This window comes from Colias croceus, chromosome 11 (genome assembly GCF_905220415.1).
Source record: "Colias croceus chromosome 11, ilColCroc2.1".
Lineage (NCBI taxonomy): Eukaryota > Metazoa > Arthropoda > Insecta > Lepidoptera > Pieridae > Colias > Colias croceus.
Genome location: NC_059547.1, coordinates 2,794,908 through 2,813,011, shown reverse-complemented (window position 1 = coordinate 2,813,011; position 18,104 = coordinate 2,794,908). Strand labels below are relative to the sequence as shown.

Sequence of the window (18,104 nt, the reverse complement as noted above, 5' to 3'; positions counted from 1 at the left end):
TTAGCCAGTCTGATCGATTTCTATTATAAGTTTGAAATTTTCAATTACGATGCAAAATTAAATTAACTTTTTCCAAGCGCTGTATAGCCGGTTTCTCGGAGCTTGCAATGAAATCTGCAACCTTAATTCGCGGAGTATAGGCGCATACTGGGTCACGATGCTGTGCCACTTTGCGCAGTTTCATAATATAATGATGTAGCAAAACCTTTTATGAAAGGGTATTGATGTGTCTGGCTTGTTTATCTTCAGTGAATTTCAATAATGATCTCCAGTTATCAGTACGGATATCAGTATGGTATTTTGTATATTATTAAGAAAAGAGGGACACTTCGTACAAGAAGTTGTTCGTATACTTTTTCCTCATTAATTTCTGTCTTAAAAGTTATATTTCTCTAAGCTAAATTGTACTTAAATAAATTCTATATTTTTAAGTCATTCTTCTGCGTTTTTTTATAATTTGTGTCAGAAAAATGGTCTTAAATCACTTTCGATCAACTTTGTGGTATTCGGTTCCAGATGTAGGGTTCCGTTATAGTTTTTGTTCAGCGGACCGTAGACAATATCTCGGCAACTAATAAACCAATATTAGTTTGTTGATTCGATCACGTAGCTTATTGTTTAAATAGGCGTATAGTATAACTTGTTCTTGATTTGACCGCAAATACGCAATCGATATTTCAGATACACCAATTTCTATTATTATAGGTATGCCATAAATTTTATTTTTTTCTTACTCTGGAAATAAGTTGGAAGTGTTATCTGAGTCACCTCTCGTAGTTTATTATTTGTAAACAGTCAACTGTCCAGTTACTGTTAAGGGGCTGCTACTAAGGCAGTTCCTTTCAACGTGTGTGTTTGACCCGAATCGAGTAATGGCTTTATATCCTTAGGATTTCGCGTTCAAAACTGATTCTTCCACATCTGCTCTAAGATCCAAAATGTCTCAAACCTCTCGATGAGTGTTCCTGTTTGTTTTAAGAAAACAAGTCTTTATGATCTTATCTTAAGGTTCATTCATTGTATATGATGTCCCTTTGAGGCGGCTGACAAAAAGATAAAAGGGAAAAATGGTCTTTATTGCGTGGGCAGCTATGGTTAAAGTGCTGTGTCATTTGGGATAGCACTATAGTTAAGTGAATAAGAGTCAGTGTTGAAAACTAGGCGACGCATCCGCTCCTTTCGAGTCATTGAAGTCAGCATCTATCTGATAAAATTAATGAAAGATTTCCTTAATAACTACTCAATTATTTATACCCCCGCTATCTGAAATTAAAATTTGTCTTCAGTTTAAGGTCTTGATCAGATAATTTATGGAGAAAATTTGTTATCTTAACAAAAGTTGGAATTGTGATTTAGAAAACAAGTTGAAGTGGATATTCCATTCAAAGTTAAGATCTAGATATTTTATTGAATTTGTTTGTGTAAAGAAAATTGAAAATAAAAGTTCTTATAAAAATATAAAGACACCAGATTAAAATTTTGATTTAACTATAGCGCACCTGTGGTATTAAACGTGATCAAAATGTTTATATTTTCGTCCTATTTACGGTAGCCTTCTTTGTATATCCCTATTACACTTTAAACGTGTACTGGTAATTAAACTGGGTATATTAAACAACACCAGCGAGGATACAAAACCAGAAAGAACATTTCTATTTCCATCTCTAAAAACAACTAAGCGGTCGTTGTCTATGTTAATTCTTCTTTTGCCCAAAAATTTTTCTTACAACTAAATTTTGATGCGAATAGAGTTTGTTTAAAAATTAAAATTCGTAATAAGGGTGCTTGTGCAGAATACAGCCAGTAATCTTCTTTTTATTGCCTATAAATGGTGGATCATTTTATACTTTTCCTGTTGTTGTAGTTATTACGAATGATTGCATCTCTACAGCTCAACAATAGAGTATGATCCAACAGTGACATGTGTGTGGATGGTGGCAAGTTTTTAGTACGAAAAACTGCCTAGCAACAAGATAACAGCTCAGCCCTCGTACAATAATGTTTTAATGCAGTATTAGTTCAGGATCCATCGCCCATTTTTGCAAGTGACTACTATCAAGCTAATTTTCCGTGATAATTATCTTGAGATTGAACAAAAAAAAATCAGTTAGTAACTAATAAATATTTGAGAACCATCAAATCAAAAAATTGTATCCTTGTTACGTCTGTTAGCTACCACAATCGAGAGTTTCGTACACAAAATTATTGAACGTCTCATAAAAATTAGCTTGATAGTAGTCACTTGCAAAAATGGGCGATGGATCCTGAACTATATTATTTCCAGTGTAAAAAATGACTAACTAAATACTGCTATAAAACGTCACGGTAACTCCCCAGATGTCGTATCCTGACCACGTGGCTGGACCAGCTGTTTAAACAGACTCCCATACATCGAGACAGGTCGTTTACAACGGTTGCTAAGGGTGATATTGTGGTATAAAACACCGTGTTTACTTTCGGCTTTTATGTTACTAGTACGAACAGCGAAGGCACGCTACGGTTAACTGGGATTTAAAAATAGTTGGTAAAAGTCGCTTTTCAGGATTTTGGTATGTATTGTTAACTGTTGGTTAGTTGGAAATCATTGTTTTATTTGAGGCTTACTAAGTTTATAATTGTTACTGGAGGGATAGAGAACATAGATTTGTTAAAAGGATTGGTTGGCCTGTTTCCGAACTATTCGCTATTATGAGAAAAAAATATATTTTCATTGTTTTGGTAAAGAGGATATGAAATTCGATTCCGGTAGGATGATATTTAACTGGGAACTGGGTTTAAACAATTACATTTTCTGATTCAATTAATTGATTATTGGGAGCACATAAATTAATTGTAAATCATTAAATGTATTACATGAAACATAAACTGGAAGCCAATAAAAGCGTGCGGTTGCGGTCGAAGGGTCGGCGCCCTTTCGCTATCGTTCATCCCTTCCGCCGCATCATGGCATTCATGACCCAATTACTGTTATTTTGATACTGGACCATTTGGTAGCAAATAATGAGGTCTGTGGTTACATAAGAGAAATTCGGGCCAGTGTTAGGCCGTTTAGGAATTTGTGTAAGAGATGTTTAAAGAGAAATTACGTGTATGCGTGCACATAATTTTGACGGTATGAAAAGTTTGAATTGTAAATATGATTAATTTATTGCTTACAATAGTTAAATGTGCAACTTATTATTATATTGACGTAAGGATATAAATTATGCCGATATAATTACTATTTAGTCACAGTTGAATGTATTTGTGGAATTAGTATGAAGACCTACATCCATAATAGGTACTACCTATGTAGTTGTTTAGTTTTTTGTTATCTGCATAATTAAATAATGACCTTTACTCAAACTCTAAAGATGTGATGTCAAAAGTGGTTCGTGAGCAAAAGTGAGATACATGTCAGACGATTGTTCTTTCTCAGACAATGCAAGGCGTTGTGAGAGAGACGTAGAGTGCGGTATGCAAATAAGTCATTGTGTGTGGCTTGGGTGTGCTGAGACGGTTCGGAAATCGTATGTACCTAATCGACATGTGGTTAAAAAATTCAATAATATAACGACTAATGATGTCACTTCTATAAAACTTGCTCTTTTGTCTGTACTCTGTACCTATTGAAGTAAGTACTTACTATATAAAATATGTTACAATTTTTTCTCTCTTAGGTATGAGACGTGAATCTTCCTTTAAATGTACATACAGGAAATGTTAATTTTATTCGCAGAAATATCGGAAATTTTAATTTCGGAAATATCCCCAAAAATTCTAAAGCAAATAAACAAAAAAAGCACCCAATTATTTGTGAAAATTGTGGATTTTCTGCGAATTTTCTCGATTTTCACCAGGTGAGCATAAGCTGCAAGTAAGTTGTTAACGGTGACGATTATTCGCCGTGGTCGCTGATAACATATCGCGTGTAACTGTGGTTAAACACAGATGCGTCGCGACGTCACGGACGCCTCCCCCCGCCCGCGCAATCTCCCCGCCGACACCCGCACTGATAACAATACTGCTGTTACATTATGCGAGCCTAGTACCTTTTCAGGAGGAGCACCGTGAAAAGTGTTTTTCAGCGTGACGTCATTGCTATTGTTACCGTAAAGTATTGTTGACAAACGTATGATGAGCATCCTTATGCTCGGAATAACAAGACTCATATTATGGTATTGAAGTTTAAGTTTCATCTTAAATATTATGGCCTTGTCGCAGCACTCAAATAGAAATTTGAAAGACTCGTGTAGTATTAACTATTTAAATTAGCCTAGAAAGGTTTAAATATGATGCATTCATGAAGATGCATAAAACATGACCTCATTCGTGTATAACTATTCAAAGCGTTTTAAAATTTCCCGAATTTAGATTTATAGACCGTAATTTATCATAGTTTGATAGAACTGTTTCTCCCACCTTTAATTACTGATTATGCTAATGAGAAAAACGACCTTCAGCAATAAAATAAATCGTTTGGATTCAGTAATTTGCGTGATTCAGGCAATAGTACCTACTATTTACGTACAGATTCGTGATTATGTTTTATATTCGACATGATTAAGGCTTCGATACGTAACACTTGCAACAACATATTTTGTAAAATTCCTCTATTTTTATTTATTTAAGTTACGCTGTCATTTAAATGTACTTTTGTTATCATAACATTGTGATTTGTGATGATTCACGTGAGAAAGTGGTCTGTGAGATAACGTTCCATGTAATCAGATAAAATATATTATCGTATTGCACTTATCAGAAATTCAGAATGCCTATACTAAGAGGTTAATCGACCTCAGAAAAGTAGTAGTAATGTTAGTTACTAATTAGTTAGTGTGTAGTAATGTAAGTATATGGTTAAGTTATTTCGGTGTAATAATGAACTTGTATACCTATTTGTTTGCCTTGATTGTGTGTACTGTGTACGTATCTAAACTTGTCTTTCTGTCCAGTATGGCTCTAAGTTTAATAGTTTTTGAAGTCACGACCGACCGCCAAGCCAAGAACATTTAAGATTTTATCTGAATGCGTCTATAACACTATATTCTCTATGGATTTTTACAATCTGTGGAGTGGAAGTGTCGTCTCGTAATTTATAACTAAGCCTTGCCAAGAAGCTATTTTGAATAATCAATCCAATATGTTTATAAATTTGTGTTACTGGTTACATAGTAGCACAATAGGTTTTGGTTTGAAAGCTTATATTTCAAAAGTGTAAAACAAAAACATTCGGCTCAAATTAAAAAGTCTCAAACAGAAAAAATTCCTTCAGAAATGGTAACAAAACTGTTATGTATTAAGCACATCACAAAGTTGTATAAAATTGCATAACAACAAAAATAAACGTCTAAACTTATCTATCTGCGTCCACCGCAAACATGCCAGGGAGCACTGCCAAAATCCTTGCAGCGAACTGCATGGACATTCGGTGGCCATGGCATCTGGGTCGCACCTGCAATGCGGCGACCTGCCTCCACAGCTCGGCAGCCTCTAATATAGCTCCACTTGAATGCTGACCAATTATGTAGTTTCTTGTATTGCTGTGCAAGTCAATTTGTTGGGTTTATGCAGATGTGGGTGGGTGTGAATCTTGGATTGGTTTATATTGTAGCAAAGGAATAGCTGATGTCACGTTAATCTATAATATAAAAATGAATCGCAAAATGTGTTGGTAAGCGCATAACTCGAGAACGGCTGAACCGATTTCGATAATTCTTTTTTTATTATATTCGTTTAAGTACGAGGATGGTTCTTATGTAGAGAAAACGTTAATATGTACCACGGGCGAAGCCGGGGCGGACCGCTAGTTGAATATAAATCCAGATTAATAGGAATAGTCTCTTGATTTAATTAATTTTCCTTACTCAATAGAAGAGTAAAGAGAAAATACCATAAGTTATAGTATAATTGAAGGCAAATACAGAAAACTAAAATCTGAAATTTTAATTAAAAGTGTACAAAGGAAAAATCGTTAGTTAAGACTAAAATTGAACACGAAATTTTAAAAGTTCGTTAAATCACAGTGCTTGCATAGCAAAAGGAATGCCTCAAAGGATTGCCGCCTTTACGTTCACTGAAAAAATGTGGACTTTCATCTAACTATTTGCTCTACAAACATCCTTTTAAATTAACGTGTTCCATAGAGTCCAGATAGATGTTAATCTGCCGGGATTTACTGATCGTGATAGTGATAACAAATACGTGAAAAGCTTATTCAAATAGTGGTATAAAATCAATATTGGGGTAGCGTCCTTGACATGATTTTCAAGTTATCTCTGTGTGAGATGAGTAGTTTTTGTGCTAGCATCTTCTAATATATAAAAATCAATGCCACTTTTCGTTGTAATTCCATAACTCGAGAACGGCTGAACCGATTTCGATAATTCTTTTTTTATTATATTCCTTGAAGTACGAGGATGGTTCTTATGTAGAGAAAACGTTAATATGTACCACGGGCGAAGCCGGGGCGGACCGCTAGTTTGTTTATAAGACTGTGATTTATTAGTTTGGATTTTGTTTTTATTAGTCTAGAATCTAGTAAATTTACTGGTAATAAATGCGTTATCTGTCACGGAAAGCTCTGTAATTATTTTTCATAATAAAGTTTATATAATAATGAAAAACACATTTATTTTAATAATTAGATCGATAAGGCCCTGGGCTCAGCAGGACATCGTATTAACACATTTAAATAAATATTTGTGTTTTTCATTAGATACTCAAATTGCTAACAGCTTTTCGATGAGAGCAGATAAGTGTGAGGAGTTCTTACAACTAAGCAGTAAAAAAACAACCTTGATTTGAAAGCTATTCAAAGAATCGAGTGATCGAACTCGAAGTATGTGATGAATATTTATAGCCATCATTTTTAAACAAAACGAAATACAAAATCAATCGAAGAGCCAATTGATTTATCTAAATATCTTTAAATTAACATATTCAAAACTTTTATCAAATGATTCTAGAACACTCATATAAAACGGTTTAGTTTATTGATCTAATCCAATTCTCTATGAGATTCAAAGCAAGCTCAGATAAGATAGTTGGCTGAATGGAAACGTCACGGCCGTTTATTTGCGTACCGAGAGGGAGCACGGAGGTCGAATCAATTGCACCTAACTATTGGGACTAGTACCGTCAGCAACCGCGTAATTGTAATGAGGTAATTAGTTCCTGTTATCGATAGAAGGTTAAATTACAAGAAATAACGAGTAGCTAAATTATTAGTAAGTAATTGAAAAGGTCTCTTACAGCGTGTAAAAATAAATCGCCTCGTGCGTTGGCGACAGGAAACCGTAGGTTAAACAAAAATAGACACCAAATCATTAAAGATAATAATACTTTATCGATAATTTGTTTCCATTGGATCGGTAGTAATTATTATGCTAGTAAAGTCTCGCCCACGGCGGAAGTTATCTGCATATGTTGTGTATTGTGATGCATTCTTCTTTTGCAATTCTTATCGTTTTCGATATGCTTGTTCATTCAGACTTCTTTGGATTTTTACATTGTGATAAATTATGAGTTGTTCAACAAAAAGGCTTCCTACACTATTTAATGAAGTAAATTATCCGCCATGAAATAGCGGTCCGATTTATTAATACATAGTGGCATTTAAACCCATTAAAATCACGTTTAATTTGCTAACGGTACAGCTAAAGCGCAGTGCAGAATGAATTAGTGGGGGAGTGTCTGCCTGCAGGGAAATGTGTTTTATTCTCTACACGTGATTATAGCGAGGATGGATAACCGTTTTATTTGCTATGCTCGTGTGATTGATTTTTTATACTTCAGATTACATGGTTCTTATCGAACGGTTTTATTTTGATACAGAGCAAGAAGTGGAACGGAAATTGGTTTTAGAATAGATGAAAACTGATGGAGATTTTAAATTCGAAGCGTACTTTTGGATCTAGGTTCGGAGAAGTCGGCTCGTAATGAGCCTCCGCCACCCCTAGAGACTTGCTAGCGGTTTACTACTAAAATATTAAATCCTTAACAAATCACTTCTTTCAGCTCATCTACTCGGAGGTCTACTTTCAGCTCACCATTACGAAGTGATGTAGTTTAAAGATAAAACTATCAAATGTTATCGCTACGCCGAAAATAAAAACAAGTTAAAATTTCTTTTGTATTTCAAATATTTCTATTATCTCGATTATAATTATTTACTTATATCAGAACATTGATAAAGTTATTTTTTCACCCTTATCTCATTTCCTGTTCATGGGGAATTCCGTCTCTTTATTACCTTTCGGCTTTCAGATCATTATTGTTTCAATTCCTATCAGTATTAGGTACATGTTAGCTATTCCTGTATAGGCTAACATACGTCACAAAGTAACAGTAATCTAATCTATGGTATTATCCCAATTAGCAAGCCGTCATTCTCCCGGTTAAGCTCAGCTTCATGTCATACAGGCGTTTCTACATGGACTGGTATCGAGGTTAATAGATGCGACAACGGTTAACGCTCCGCCAGACGTGTCAATTGCGTTTAGTCGGTATAGGTACCTATGGGTAGGTATGTTTAGGTAGGTAACTATGGGTAGTGCCGCACGTGTGAGAATTGGAGATTGTTAGGCTCTGATTTGTAGTTGTATAGATAGGTTGTAGTTGGATAGAGGGTTGGGAAGATTTGCTTAAAGTATTGGCCAGGTACTAGGTAAGTAGGAGGACTGTTACTAGTTACTAGGCGTATTATCAGTACGTACTCTTTAATAAAAGCGGATCAAATGGATCCACATATCCATAAATCCAAGTTCCAACTTCCAATAATTACGTATTTTTCCGATGTTAAATAGTATTTCTGCAATTTAACATATAACTGAACGGTAATTATTCTACAAAGTGAAATGACGTAATTTAATAATGACGTTGTTTTCTTTCGTCGTGATAATACAAAAGTGAAGCGTGCGCATACGCATGAGTCATGACGCACATCCCAAATATGAACATTGAACATTAAATTCTTTGTTGACCAATGATTCATTGGCCTGCAGTTTCGAAGAACTATTTTATTCACTTTTTTTTGCGCTTGTTAAATGTGCCTTTTTAATTTATACGACAAGTCAAAGATTTGTGTATCGATAATGTTGAATAATGTTTAGGTCTCTTTACCTTGTATTAATTCAAAAAATACTACAAGTAATTTATCCACTTCTATCACGAACATGTATATTTTCGTACCTACCATATATACTCCAATTTATTATTCGTAAACTTAAGAAACTTTGTAAATATTAACCAAGAAATATAAAAAAGACAACGGTTATTTTAAGTTACGCACGTTGGATGTTATGAATCACAAAGCTAAAGGTAAATTATTCAAACTAACTTGACTTAGCTTTACTAGTGGTAGTGGTCGACCTTCACTGACCAAAATACAAGCATACAAGAATCCTTTTCATATTCGATATTCGAATGAATTGTATAAGTTAATAAATCGCTATTGCTTAATTGCAACCTTTTATGAGTTTTGACTTTTGAGAATGGAGAAAAAAATTGAATATCCTTTGACTAGAGATTATCTGTCCTGATTTAAAGAAAAATAAAGATTATCAGCAATAGATAAAACAAAATCAAAGTGGATTTTGATGTCAACAAGACTAGAAATTGATCGAAGAAAGTGCTCTATTGACGCAAGATTGACGCTATAAGAGGGAGTAAATTCAGAGCAATATACCAAAGCAATGATGCTCTAATAAATAATTATTGGCACATACCAAAGTGCTTATATAGCTTTGGTGACTTCTTATTTATTCTTTCGCACCTAAACAATTGATTACTCCAATCGAACGAGTCATCTACTGACTGTTAAATGTCGTAACCTAGTCGAGACGTGATCCAGTTGCCGAGTTGTGAACAGATGGTCACTTTGATCTCTAGAGTCTAACGGCCGGTGTATTGTTCTACTCGCTTGATAAACATCTGGGAGTAGGCTTGGCTATTGTGTTGTGAAATTCTTATGGGAATTTATGGTCTGTGTGATTGATTGTTTAGGATTAAAAATGGAATAAGTTTTTGGGTTTAAATGTGAATGGACTTTTTTAATCAATTTTCTTATAGATTATTTAATGTGTCCAGTATCTGTATGTATGGTAGAGTTATTAAGAATGACGTGTTGTTACATCTGTATAAAAAGGATTGAAAGTGCAAATTGGTTTTAGCGTAGCAATTTTCGTCCAACGGTATCAGGTTATTGGAAAAGGCGTAACTGTAACTAAAGCTATTTCAATATCAATAAAAGGTTATTAGGTATGTTCTGTACCGTATTCACTATTATCTGAATTCTTAAAGTATCTAGTAACTAGGTGAAGTGATCGTGATTTACAATTACCACGTAATCAAACTTGTTATTAATCATTCAAGGATTTGTAGTATACATTCATTTCCTACCATTGGTTATATTCATAAATGGCTGTTAGGAAACGATGATTTAATTTATTAGGTACAGATAATTCTACTTTAAAATGATATGTAATTAAAATTGTAAAAAGTTACTACCTTCATTAGGACTTAGTTCACCTTGGAATTATATTTAAATGAAACAAATCTAATTTATAATTTACTAGAGGTCCGCCCGGCTTCGCCCGTGGTACATCTTTCGCAATAAAAGGTAGCCTATGTCCTTTCTCGGGTATAAAAATATCTCCATACCAAATTTCATTACATTCAGAAATTTAATAGGAAAATTGACACAGTCCCTGCATCAATAACAAGCCGGTGAAAGTGAAATTGCAGTGCACCTGATCGACCACAGTTGATTAGAAAGTGGTTGTGTAGCGGCAGGTGTCAAGCCCTTTGGGCTATTCTATAGACCAACAAGCTATATGAGCCATAGTCCGTCCGTCCATAGTGAGCGCTAGTAGGATGGTAGCTTAGGGAAAGACAATAGAAGTAGGTGGGTTGCTATGTATTTGCATTGCACTGATATTTTTTTGGAACGGTCTCCTGTATTTTGGGATTTGGTACTGTTAAATTGTTAATGTTCGTACGTGAACAATAAACAATTTGCTGTACTCATATAGATTTTGGGATAAAATTATTAGTTTAACTGTGCGAACTTATTGGTTATGATAGTCTGCATGTTGACCTATAAAGGGTATTTATTTATTTATTTACTCTATATTGTACAACATATTAAAATAAAAGTACATAAAACAGAACTATTTAAGATGTACAAATGGCGACCTTATGACTCAAAGCCATCTCTGCCAGGCAACCTTCAGGCAAAGGACAAATTATAACTTAAGGGTCAATACCCTTTATAGGTTTTGGTATTACGAGATGATGATTGTTTTAGATACACGTTGTAGTCAAAATATCATTCGTAAACTAATATCTTGAGCAAATGTTGCTTATTTTTTGCTAAATCATTCTGAGTAGAAGGCTTCCATGGAAATATCACAATTCACAGGCAAAAACTAATAGAAAAAATATTTCATTTACTAAGTATTGTGGTTAAGCTTTGGGAGCAACTATTTGTGTTGCATCATGCTGTAGCCATTTTTTTGTTTATAATCTACAAAATAGTTATAAAAATCTCAAACGTACCTACTTTGTAATATTACTTTCATTTTTCACTTTTAAATGCTTTTGTACTTTGCCTGGCTTCAGTTACCCTTTACCCTTAATCCTTCGTGGAAGCAGCACAAAATTGTTGACCTGAATTCTAAAGTTATGGTTTTAAACTGTCGCCGAGTTATATTTTCATAATTATTTTAATGCTAGTTCACGGTGAATTCATTTATGTTTTTTTATAATGAAAAGTGAATTCTGTAGATTTCACTATCAAAAAGTATAACTAAAAGTATTAAAAAGATGTATTTTACACATCACACATCATGCACTATGTATTTTATACATCTGTTGTTTATTTTTGTAAACAAATACAAAGTGACAAAGGTAACAGTTAATTGATGTGTTTGTTAGAAATATATCTACTTATCGTTGCTTTAATTTCTTGACCTGTGAATAGCTTTTAAGCTTTTTATTTACCAGTGAGTTTAAATATTTTAGGTTGTCTTAGCTTTTTGTGCAAAAATGTTATTACCCTAAACAAAATAAGATCCTGAGCTCAGAAAGCTCAAAAGCTTATAAAGTTATACGAAGAATTGTTCCCGAAACTTTCTCAATACTTCGTGATTTATATCAAAAGGATTAATATAAATCACTGCGAAGTTCATTAATTAGTTCGCTATTCCGATAATTCACGCTAAGAAAGTTGATCTTAGGCGCGGCAATAAAATTTAACACACATTACATTCATTCTGGCTCATATATTTACTGATGTAGGCCACATACCGTCGTTTATTTACGCGAAAGCTGAAGTTAAACTATTTCAATGGTCTCTTTGGTGCTTTTTTACGAGAATATCAGTGAACGTTTGTTACACGTTGAATTGAATACGAGTGCCTGATGTTGTCATGTTTTTGACAGCGTGTTGTAAGGTAACTTTTGTAGGTATGAAGCTTTTTGTAGTATCGAACGCTTAATTTTTTTTTGCCTACATACGCGATACAGTTGAAAGCGTTTTAGACGAAACTAATAAATTCCGTGAAAATTTAAAACCTACGGGTTTAACTAATACCTATAGATTTTCCTTATTAATTAAAATAATATTTGTTATGTATTACTATTATGGAATTTTTGTTTAATTAAAAATATGAATTTATAAAGATGTGTGTCTCTTTACTTAATATGTAATTTTCTTTGTTACAGGTAAATATCGCGATATGGTTGTAATGGTTTTGTATTGTGACATATAATTTATTATTTATCCCTTTTATAGTACCTACTATATATTTGGCTTATAGTTAGTTAAATATTGTTTCTTACAAGCTATCATTCGAGCCGTGTTCCCTGTAGATACTAATAAAAACAATCTTACTATCACGCCAAAAAACCGTACTATGTATAACGACACATCAGGATCAATAAAGTAATGTCAGGGAAATAGTAGTGTATCCTTCGTGGAAGTTCCATCAATCTCTGTGTAGCAGAGTTAGCGATAACACGAGACAGAAACAGAATATCGGAGCTCTCATCTCTAAAGGGAATCTTCCATAAATCACGTGATAATATTTTAGAGTACATATTTCTAAATATTTACGTGGTGAGGTTTGGGCCTAATCACCTCTTTTCATCTACGCAAAATCATACGTGTACAAATTCTTAAAAAATTAAGATAGGTAATATCTTACCATTTTAAGATAATATCTTTAATGAGATACTTATTCTTTGAATTGAATCGAATTCTGGAAAAGATAAGATTGTCCAAACAGGATACATTAAGATTGCAGGCTGTTTTTGATTGGCTTTTGGAAATCGCGTGTTTAATGACAATATAAAAATATACTGTGTATCTTATTACACCACCTTGTGAAATCTTATGTTTTTGTCGTACGCACTTCACCCCTTTAGATACTTACGTGACTAATGTACGACCCCTAATGTGTATAAGTACCGATGGATTTGGAATAAAATTAAATAATTAAAGCAATAGTTTTTCCCGAAACTTGACTTCGATTATGTGCAGTCGATAAGAAGAATGCTTTACTTAAACAATATAATTTTTGTTTATTTACAATACCTACTTAGTAATTAAGATAACAAAATTCAAGTAATTAAGATAAAAAAAAATCGACTTTATCACATTGATTAAAGTGTAGATTAGAGAAGTGATGTTTTTTGATCAAAATAAACAATAGCGTATCAAATTCCAAGAAATACTATAAATAATTATCAGAAGAATTCATTATTTATCGATCGCAGAAAATTACAATACCTTTGATTTGTTAATGCTTTTTTTAATGATTAATTATGGAATCTCTTGTATTTATAAATGTAGATTTTGTTATTTTTTGTGTTATTTATTCATATCTATTGCATTATTACCTAATTATTCATGTTTCTTCATAGTGTAGATATTTCATGTACAACTTAAATGCAAGTGGTTAGTGTTATTATCATGAAAGGTTTCCAACTGTTCTGTGCTTTACAACAGTCGCATTTGATACTACCTATGGATATATTATTATAAATACAAAATTAATTTTGACATTCTCCTGTACATTAAACGACTCTTGTAATAATACTAATAATATTTTATAGTTCACTTCACTTCACTTCAGGCTATATTTTTATTATAAAACTGGTCATATTCAAGTAGGTATTTGATAGTGTCCCAAATTATAATTTATAAAGTCCGTAAAAAAGAGTTTTTCATATTTTCCCTCTAATTATAAATCACTATCATAAATATCAGAGAAACCAACAAAAAAAATATTTTCTCATTTCTTTTAGCAACGAAAAACTGCGACAAACTACTTTTATCAAACAACGCTTAAAATTGTGAGATCAAAATCTAGGTCAACGGTAAAGAAAATGTTTGAAAACAATTTGAATATTTTCTCCATCAATTATTTTACAAAGACAAAGGAGAAATGCTTGTAAAAACCATTGAGAGCCCTTGAAAATTTTGTGAAGAGGTTTTCGTTCGTCAGGTTAAGTGATATTACTGAGATAGTCATTCTTGGAGATAATGTGCTGCAGACATTAAAAGAGCAAGGTTATGATGCACTGCTATTAAATGTTGTAAAGAGATTGTAAAGAGAAGATTGAAAAGTATAAAATGTTTGCTCAAAACGAGTATCGCGATGTGACGGTATGTTACGTCATATTATACTTTACAGGTGCTTTTTGTATTGTCTTTATTTTTAACTAGGTTTCCGCCCGCGCAGTCAAAAAAAAACCCGCATAGTTCCCGTTCCCGTGGGATTTCCGGGATTGCGTCATTTTCCCGGGATAAAAAGTAGCCTATGTCCTTTCTCGGGTATCAAAATATCTCCATACCAAATTTCATGAAAATTGGTTCAATATAGTTTAGGCGTGATTGAGTAACAGACAGACAGACAGAGTTACTTTCGCATTTATAATATTAGTAAGGATTGATGATGAGCATGATGATTAAACACATTATGATACAGTATTTTTGGAAAGATTAGTATGATTTAGCTAGGCGTTTGTTACCCAATTAATGATTTCAACACATTCTTGGGTACGTGAAGATTTTTGTGTAGTTAGATTATTTTTTAATACATACAAAAGATGAAGTAAGTATATAAAAAATAAAGAAGTTCTCAACTAAAACCCACATAATACAAACTCCATAATTGGTGTAACAGCAGCTGACAAGTTATGAAGTTAAGAAAAACTCCGTAGTTCACGCGTCAGACTTCCGTTGAACTTCCGTTGCATGTTTGTGAGATTGGCGGAAGCCCTTGTAGAGTTTTAACAATATTATGATTTGAAGTGGATTCTTTATGTTTGTAGTTAGTATGACACTTATTTTAGTTAGGCACTGTAACAGTGCATTCATAATCATCCTTTATTTCTTAGCTTTATTTGAAGTACTTAGGTAGATATGTTTCGTGTAGAGAAGACAAGTATTTTGGTTTTAAGTGGTACCTACAATGTTTTATTATTTGTCAATTGTATCATCCTTACACTAAATGCCTGCTACCCATAAAATACATTTAGGATATCTTAAGAACTTCGTTGTGAAAGTTCTCCACCCAAAAATTTCTCTGTGAATCCATTCTCTTCTCTTTGCAAAAAAACCCAGTGACAACATGCATGTTTAGACGTTCTCAGATCGTTCTAATAGTATTATTAGAACGATCAGCTGTATAGCTGACTAATGTTTTAGCCATCCACTGTATCTGGGCGTCCTTCACCTGGCCGTTGATTCGCCTTTCACCAATAAGGACAATGTTTTACGCTAACATAATTATTGGAAGTAGATCACTGTAACAAAAACTACAAACATGTAGTTGTTAGTTCGCGAATTTGAAATTATTGCTCAGCTGATGTGTCCCAATAATAAAATGCCTAGAGCCTAATTAAATAGCAGTTAAGATGTTGGATTAATAGAACACTTTGTTGATGTTTTCTCCCATGATTATGCTAATATAGAAAATAACCTGTTTTTCATTGAATACCTTATAAGCTGTGCTATGTTTAAATGTTGTATTCAGCATAAGGTGTGTTCAGAAAGTTGTATTTATTCGAAACACAATGTATTTAGTACAAGTTTCAAATAAACAAATCTTCAATAGGTACTTATTGTAAATACATTCGCATTAAACAGATATGCTCTACTCAGAGCTGTGAATGAACGCTTGAAGTGCAATGTTTCACATCTACGTGATAGTTGATACCATGATGAGAAGCAGTTAACTCTGTATGCATAAACAAAGATTGCAATGTACCCATTCGTTACGCTTGAATACAACTAGAATTGCATAATTTGCATTGTTACAATACTATTTTGAAATCATCAAAAATTACCATTTGAAACGATACCAAAACCCAAATATTACCAAGGTTTTTTTTACTACAAACGGTTTAGAGATGAAGGTTTGATACTAATCCCCGTGCAACGACAAGGCGTGGGTTCGATTCCTTTGTCTGAAATATCGTGTTGTGTCTAGACAAGCGTCTTTTATTTATGTCTGTATGAATATTTTGGGTGATGCACCAATGGAGATCAGTTTACACGAATATTGACTAATACAATATTCATAAAAATTGTCATATCGATTACTATTTTTGGAAAGATAAAAAAAATATTTTCATATTAAAATACATTAATTTGACTGTACTTTCAAAGATAAGAGACGATTTCATAGAAAACAATCATTTTTTGCAGGTGTTTTTTCTATTGAACTTACTTCATGATTCATTCATTCCACATTCAGTATAAATAATTATATTGCCCGGTATACACGTGCCGTCGTATGTAGCTAGTTACATAGTATCCTAGCTCAGACAGGACGGGAGCTATCGATCCGTTGCACCGCTCACAAAGGGCTGCTGATGGCCCCCTTCGCCCCTCCACAACTCCCCCTGCCCCCTCACACGCCCGCCGTCCTCGATACTTGCAAAACGGCGCGCCGCGCATATATAGCAACAGGCTGCAACTGCGCGATTACAAAATACGGGAATCAATATAAAAAAAGCAGATTTTGTGTCTATTTTTGTAACGCCGCAAGATATATAGCTAGATATTTTGAAAGCACATTCAACTCCCGTATGGTCTAGTGGCTAGGATACCTGGCTTTCACCCAGGAGGCTCGGGTTCGATTCCCGGTACGGGAAAACTTTTTTTTTTCTTTTAAAATGAAGATAATAGAGTTTTTTCTTAAAAAATATTACCGATAGATTCTTAGCTAATTAATTTTAAGATAAAATTATTTTATTTTCATTTCCTCATTTGTAAGTTTAATATATACGTAGTTCGTTTGCAGATAAACAATAAACAATAAACTTTATTAATCAACTATAAGATGGTTAGAGGTTTCTCGTCATCTTTAAAGCGATTTATCGGATTTTCTATTCTATTCACTTATAGTAACGCTTTTCTTTTATATGTATTTTTTCTTATAGAAACTTCAGTAAATATTATGTTACACAGACAAATTTCATTTTATTCCTCGGACCAAGTTACGGACACCGGTTTAATGTAAAGAATTATATTTCGCAATTTGTAATTTAGATTTGCGAGGCACAAGGGTCTGTTGACCTGGTGTCTCAAGGATGTAGGACGTTACGTGCCTCCTTAGATACTGACGACAGAGAACTTTTTATATAAAACTAAGTACACTCGACTTTCTCTCATTTCAGTTCTTTGAGGTTAAGACTTTGTGGGTTTCTTTTTTAATTCAATTTCAATTCTATCTCGCTTTAGAAGGGCGATTATAATTGATAATGCTCCTTGAAGGTAGCTCGAATAATATTTAAGGTGAACATCTTGCTTTGTATTCTGTGTTGAGCTTTCAACCAGTATTGTAAACATAACTGTCACAGATGATAAAATAAAGTTTCATTCCTTTGGCTTATTTGTTACGGATATACCAAATTTAGTCAAATGTCAAACTAATCTTTAGAAATGACTACTGCAGAATATCTGGAAAAAGTGGTACTATTCGTTCGTAGATAGATAATAAATTCCTAAAGAACTGCAAGCGCGGATCCAGGGGGGGGGTCATGGGGTCATGACCCCCCCCCCCCTGGGCTAGGTCCACGACCTAAGTGGACCACTAATTTAATATTATCTT

At 33.6% G+C, this 18,104-nt stretch overlaps 1 protein-coding gene and 1 non-coding gene across 3 annotated transcripts in view; both read left to right on the top strand.

Moving 5' to 3' along the window:
- The window catches only part of LOC123695583 (prominin-like protein), a 68,242-nt gene that overhangs the window by 27,706 nt on the left and 22,432 nt on the right, over positions 1-18,104 (top strand). The window lies entirely within an intron of this gene.
- Trnae-uuc lies at positions 17,074-17,145 on the top strand. Its single transcript has one exon. It is a non-coding gene; the product is annotated as a tRNA-Glu (tRNA).